This window comes from Oncorhynchus keta, chromosome 11, assembly GCF_023373465.1.
Source record: "Oncorhynchus keta strain PuntledgeMale-10-30-2019 chromosome 11, Oket_V2, whole genome shotgun sequence".
Lineage (NCBI taxonomy): Eukaryota > Metazoa > Chordata > Actinopteri > Salmoniformes > Salmonidae > Oncorhynchus > Oncorhynchus keta.
The window spans coordinates 31,675,016-31,682,587 of record NC_068431.1 but is presented as its reverse complement, the minus strand read 5'-3'; positions in this window follow the sequence as shown (position 1 = coordinate 31,682,587).

Sequence of the window (7,572 nt, the reverse complement as noted above, 5' to 3'; positions counted from 1 at the left end):
AACACCCTCCCCTCCGTTGGCTTTTGGGGTTGCTTATACATGACCGAGCAGAATAATAGGCCTACACTGAATTTAGGCTACATTATTGCACGGTAAATGTTTCTGATCAGTGATAGATGAGACAACAAATAGATGAGCAAAACCACCTCCACTTTTTTGTCCAGCCAGACAATTAACCAAATATACAGATGGAGGTTTAGTGAAACAAAATCACATTGATTGATTAAGATAAGTCACAGGCCTTTGGTTGGGAGTAGGCCTCGGCTAGGTTACTAAGCGACCGAATAATCCACTTGTTAATCTACATAACATCCTGGCAAAATGCTCTGATCAGTGCTAATAAATGAGCCAAATAGACAAGATGATAATGAGCACCACTCACCTCAATTTAGCTAACATTTCCCCAGCCTAATATCCAAACAGAGATTCAGTGAAAAAAAAACTGTGACATTGATTTATCAATACACCAAGCTTGTCTCAAAGCAGAGCAAAACGGGGCTGAAATAGTTGACCACACACAGGTATATTGCTTCTATCAAATGTATTATAAAAATTGGATGACTTTGGGGTTTCAGTAAGCAACAACTGAATGCCTTCAACCGCATTAGCCTTCTTTATTCCAATATTTTTTGTCATTCAGTGATATTTATTCCCACATTAATTATTTATGGATCCACCCACTTGTGGTTAAGAAAACAGTGCATGTGGTGGGTTCTGCAAAGAGATGGGTGATGATAGTAGTATGTGATGGGTGATGATAGTAGTATGTGATGGGTAATGGTAGTAGTATGTGATGGGTGATGATAGTAGTATGTGATGGGTGATGATAGTAGTATGTGATGGGTAATGGTAGTAGTATGTGATGGGTGATGATAGTAGTGTGTGATGGGTGATGATCGTAGTATGTGATGGGTGATGATAGTAGTATGTGATGGGTGATGATAGTAGTATGAGATGGGTAATGGTAGTAGTATGTGATGGGTGATGATAGTAGTATGTGATGGGTGATGATAGTAGTATGTGATGGGTGATGATCGTAGTATGTGATGGGTAATGGTAGTAGTATGTGATGGGTGATGATCGTAGTATGTGATGGGTAATGGTAGTAGTATGAGATGGGTGATGGTAGTAGTATGAGATGGGTGATGATCGTAGTGTGTGATGGGTGATGATAGTAGTATGTGATGGGTGATGATAGTAGTATGTGATGGGTGATGATAGTAGTATGAGATGGGTAATGGTAGTAGTATGTGATGGGTGATGATCGTAGTATGTGATGGGTAATGGTAGTAGTATGAGATGGGTGATGATCGTAGTGTGTGATGGGTGATGATAGTAGTATGTGATGGGTGATGATAGTAGTATGAGATGGGTAATGGTAGTAGTATGTGATGGGTGATGATAGTAGTATGTGATGGGTGATGATAGTAGTATGTGATGGGTGATGATCGTAGTATGAGATGGGTGATGATAGTAGGATGATCGTAGTATGTGATGGGTGATGATCGTAGTATGAGATGGGTAATGGTAGTAGTATGTGATGGGTGATGATAGTAGTATGTGATGGGTGATGATAGTAGTATGTGATGGGTGATGATCGTAGTATGTGATGGGTGATGATAGTAGTATGAGATGGGTAATGGTAGTAGTATGTGATGGGTGATGATCGTAGTATGTGATGGGTAATGGTAGTAGTATGAGATGGGTGATGATCGTAGTATGTGATGGGTCATGATAGTAGTATGTGATGGGTGATGATAGTAGTATGTGATGGGTAATGGTAGTAGTATGTGATGGGTGATGATCGTAGTATGTGATGGGTGATGATCGTAGTATGTGATGGGTAATGGTAGTAGTATGTGATGGGTGATGATCATAGTATGTGATGGGTAATGGTAGTAGTATGTGATGGGTAATGGTAGTAGTATGAGATGGGTGATGATAGTAGGATGATCGTAGTATGTGATGGGTCATGATAGCAGTATGAGATGGGTGATGATAGTAGTAAAGGGAGCTGCCTAGCAACCATCAAGAGCTTAAGAATGTAGGCATAAAGGCTACATTTAAGTGATAATGCCCGAGAAGCCGATGTTTGGAGGATATATTCGTTGAGGGCCAGTGTTGTGCCAAAATCTCCCCCCTACCAGAATCCCCCCCCACATGAACGTGCACACACTCAATTCTCCATTGCTGCGACTTCCTTGCTAGTTGAGATTTCTGCTCTTCATTCAGTTGTCAGTTTAGCCTACATTTCACTGATCTTAGTAGCAGAAAGAATTTTTTATTTGTGTCCTTCAATGCAGCTGTCAATGATCATGTTAGGCTGCATCTCATTTGATTTTTTATGGCAGTTCGATCACGGGGGAGGCACTAGTAATGTCTGCATTTTTCAGTTTGGCTATTTGTTTCAAGTGTATTAGTCTATAAATAAATATCTTTGGCAAAATGTGTCATCTCTCCCATGTCTTATTCAACTAGTACTTGTTCTGAAATGTTTATTGCTTGCCTACATTTTACTCCCTCCTATGTTTAATATAACACGCATACATTAATTATTAATTTTGGGTTGCCTATCCTGATGTGAAGTTTGTTCTATAGAAAGTATTTGACTCTGATGTGTGCCACAGAAAGTATTTGACTCTAGTGACAAAATTAAGGAAATTAGAATGGGGGTAGGATTTCGTCACGGCCATTTTCTTGTGTGCCGAAACTGGGTAGCCATTTGATTAGATATTCAGTAATCTTAATGACAAAGCAAAAACAGGCTTTTAGAAATGTCTAAAAACTGAAAAATAGTATTCAGACCCTTTACTCAGTACTTTGCTGAAGCACTTTTGGCAGCGATGACAGCCTCAAGTCTTCTTGAGTATGACACTACAAGCTTGGCACACCTGTATTTGGGGAGTTTCTCCCATTAATATCTGCAGATCCTCTCAACCTCTGTCGGGTGGGGAGCGTCGCTGCACAGCTATTTTCAGGTCTCTTCAGAGATATTCGATTGGGTATAAGTCCTGGCTCTGGCTGGTCCACTCAAGGGCATTCAGAGACCTGTCCCGAAGCCACTCCTGCATTGTCTTGGCTGTGTGCTTATGGTCATTGTTCTGTTGGAAGGTGAACCTTTTCCCCAGTCTGAGGTCCTGAGCGCTCTGGAAAGGATTTTCATCATGGATCTCTCTATACTTTGCTCCGTTCATCTTTGCCTCGATCCTGACTTGTCTCCCAGTCTCTGCCGCTGAAAAACATACCCACAGCATGATGCTGCTACCACATTTACATTTACATTTAAGTCATTTAGCAGACGCTCTTATCCAGAGCGACTTACAAATTGGTGCATACACCTTAAGACATCCAGTGGAACAGCCACTTTACAATAGTGCATCTAAATCTTTTTAGGGGGGGGGGTGAGAAGGATTACTTACCCTATCCTAGGTATTCCTTGAAGAGGTGGGGTTTCAGGTGTCTCCGGAAGGTGGTGATTGACTCCGCTGTCCTGGCGTCGTGAGGGAGTTTGTTCCACCATTGGGGGGCCAGAGCAGCGAACAGTTTTGACTGGGCTGAGCGGGAACTGTACTTCCTCAGTGGTAGGGAGGCGAGCAGGCCAGAGGTGGATGAACGCAGTGCCCTTGTTTGGGTGTAGGGCCTGATCAGAGCCTGGAGGTACTGAGGTGCCGTTCCCCTCACAGCTCCGTAGGCAAGCACCATGGTCTTGTAGCGGATGCGAGCTTCAACTGGGAGCCAGTGGAGAGAGCGGAGGAGCGGGGTGACGTGAGAGAACTTGGGAAGATTGAACACCAGACGGGCTGCGGCGTTCTGGATGAGTTGTAGGGGTTTAATGGCACAGGCAGGGAGCCCAGCCAACAGCGAGTTGCAGTAATCAAGACGGGAGATGACAAGTGCCTGGATTAGGACCTGCGCCGCTTCCTGTGTGAGGCAGGGTCGTACTCTGCGGATGTTGTAGAGCATGAACCTACAGGAACGGGACACCGCCTTGATGTTAGTTGAGAACGACAGGGTGTTGTCCAGGATCACGCCAAGGTTCTTAGCGCTCTGGGAGGAGGACACAATGGAGTTGTCAACCGTGATGGCGAGATCATGGAACGGGCAGTCCTTCCCCGGGAGGAAGAGGAGCTCCGTCTTGCTGAGGTTCAGCTTGAGGTGGTGATCCGTCATCCACACTGATATGTCTGCCAGACATGCAGAGATGCGATTCGCCACCTGGTCATCAGAAGGGGGAAAGGAGAAGATTAATTGTGTGTCGTCTGCATAGCAATGATAGGAGAGACCATGTGAGGTTATGACAGAGCCAAGTGACTTGGTGTATAGCGAGAATAAGAGAGGGCCTAGAACAGAGCCCTGGGGGACACCAGTGGTGAGAGCGCGTGGTGAGGAGACAGATTCTCGCCACGCCACCTGGTAGGAGCGACCTGTCAGGTAGGACGCAATCCAAGCGTGGGCCGCGCCGGAGATGCCCAACTCGGAGAGGGTGGAGAGGAGGATCTGATGGTTCACAGTATCGAAGGCAGCCGATAGGTCTAGAAGGATGAGAGCAGAGGAGAGAGAGTTAGCTTTAGCAGTGCGGAGCGCCTCCGTGATACAGAGAAGAGCAGTCTCAGTTGAATGACTAGTCTTGAAACCTGACTGATTTGGATCAAGAAGGTCATTCTGAGAGAGATAGCGGTAGAGCTGGCCAAGGACGGCACGCTCAAGAGTTTTGGAGAGAAAAGAGAGAAGGGATACTGGTCTGTAGTTGTTGACGTCGGAGGGATCGAGTGTAGGTTTTTGCTTTACCGTAGGGATGGTGCCAGGTTTCCTCCAGACGTGAAGCTTGGCATTCAGGCCACAGACATCAAACTTGGTTTCATCAGACCAGATAATGTTGTTTCTCATGGTCTGAGAGTCCTTTAGGTGCCTTTTGGCAAACTCCAAGCGGTCTGTCCTACGTCTTTTACTGAGGAGTGGCTTTGTCTGGCCACTCTACAATAAAGGCCTGATTGGTGGAGTGCATAGGGAGTTCAGTCCCAGGGCTGTGAGCGTTGTGGTGAGCTTAAAAGGGCACTATGGTATTGAAGGTCAAGCTGTAGTTGCTAAAAATATGCATTCCTCTTGTCCAGATGGGTGAGGTCAGTGTGCAGTGCAATGGCGTTGTCCGTGGATCTGTCAGGGATCTTGAGAATTGAAGAAAATTTGGCAGGTGCACAGTGCACTGTTCGGATGCTGTTAATATTTTGGATAAGCAAACAGCTGGAGGCAGGGCTTTCTCCTATAGAGCTCCATTTTTATGGAACGGTCTGCCTACCCATGTCAGAGACGCAAACTCGGTCTCAACCTTTAAGTCTTTACTGAAGACTCATCTCTTCAGTGGGTCATATGATTGAGTGTAGTCTGGCCCAGGAGTGGGAAGGTGAACGGAAAGGCTCTGGAGCAACGAACCGCCCTTGCTGTCTCTGCCTGGCCAGTTCCCCTCTTTCCACTGGGATTCTCTGCCTCTAACCCTAATTACAGGGGCTGAGTCACTGGCTTACTGGGGCTCTCTCATGCCGTCCCTGCAGGGGGTGCGTCACCTGAGTGGGTTGATTCACTGTTGTGGTCATCCTGTCTGGGTTGCCCCCCCCCCCACTTGGGTTGTGCCGTGGCGGAGATCTTTGTGGGCTATACTCAGCCTTGTCTCAGGATGGTAAGTTGGTGGTTGAAGATATCCCTCTAGTGGTGTGCGGGCTGTGCTTTGGCAAAGTGGGTGGGGTTATATCCTTCCTGTTTGGCCCTGTCCGGGGGTGTCCTCGAATGGGGCCACAGTGTCTCCTGAACCCTCCTGTCTCAGCCTCCAGTATTTATGCTGCAGTAGTTTGTGTCGGGGGCTAGGGTCAGTTTGTTATATCTGGAGTACTTCTCCTGTCCTATTCGGTGTCCTGTGTGAATCTAAGTGTGCGTTCTCTAATTCTCTCCTTCTTTCTTTCTCTCTCTCGGAGGACCTGAGCCCTAGGACCATGCCCCAGGACTACCTGACATGATGGCTCCTCGCTGTCCCCAGTCCACCTGGCCATGCTGCTGCTCCAGTTTCAACTGACCTGAGCCCTAGGACCATGCCCCAGGACTACCTGACATGATGACTCCTTGCTGTCCCCAGTCCACCTGGCCATGCTGCTGCTCCAGTTTCAACTGTTCTGCCTTACTATTATTTGACCATGCTGGTCATTTATGAACATTTGAACATCTTGGCCATGTTCTGTTATAATCTCCACCCGGCACAGCCAGAAGAGGACTGGCCACCCTACATATGCTCTCTCTAATTCTCTCTTTCTTTCTCTCTCTCTCTCGGAGGACCTGAGCCCAAGTACCGTGCCCCAGGACGACCTGACATGATGACTCCTTGCTGTCCCCAGTCCACCTGACTGTGCTGCTGCTCCAGTTTCAACTGTTCTGCCTTGTTATTATTCGACCATGCTGGTCATTTATGAGCATTTGAACATCTTGGCCATGTTCTGTTATAATCTCCACCCGGCACAGCCAGAAGAGGACTGGCCACCCTACATATGCTCTCTCTAATTCTCTTTCTTTCTCTCTCTGAGGACCTGAGCCCAAGGACCGTGCCCCAGGACGACCTGACATGATGACTCCTTGCTGTCCCCAGTCCACCTGACTGTGCTGCTGCTCCAGTTTCAACTGTTCTGCCTTGTTGACCATGCTGGTCATTTATGAACATTTGAACATCTTGGCCATGTTCTGTTATAAACTCCACCCGGCCCAGCCAGAAGAGGCCTGGCCACCCCACATAGCCTGGTTCCTCTCTAGGTTTCTTCCTAGGTTTTGGCCTTTCTAGGGAGTTTTTCCTAGCCACCGTGCTTCTACACCTGCATTGCTTGCTGTTTGGGGTTTTAGGCTGGGTTTCTGTACAGCACTTTGAGATATCAGCTGATGTATGAAGGGCTATATAAATCAAATTTGATTGATTGATTGGATAAACGCGCGAAGATAATCTGCTTTTTGTTGATTTGTTTGACAATCAGACGAAAACGTCATGACTGGTTGTGTTCATGACACATTCAAAGGGAATACAGTTTTACAGTTAAATTACATGTCTTTACTATAAAAGCCTCAGACTGGCCTATGCCTGGGGCCTCCAAATCATGTCCACCACTATAAAGTAGCCAATGTGATTTTTCTTGATTATATGAGTCCGGTTTATACCTGGTTCTAACATTCTAACATTGTCTTGATCTTGTCCACATTCTACAGCATACTTAAATGATTATCGATAAATCAATGACTCATTCTGGACAGTTTCGGTGAACTGTCTCAATGAAAACGCTACATAAATAAGCATTTTCAAAGTTCAGTGATAGGTCACAGAATAATATCCTTGTTGCTATTGATGATTCAACCCCTGCCTTGCTCAAATCTCTCAAGAGCCAGTGTCTGAACTGAACCCAGAAAGCGGTCGGTCAGTACCTCCCACTGTGCCCTCTTTAAAGAACTCCTGCCAGACAAATCAAAGCCAGTGTGACCTGCAGATTTCTCGATTTCACAGCTTGCTCTGGCTACGTGACTTCCTGTCGCTATTTTACACCGGATCGC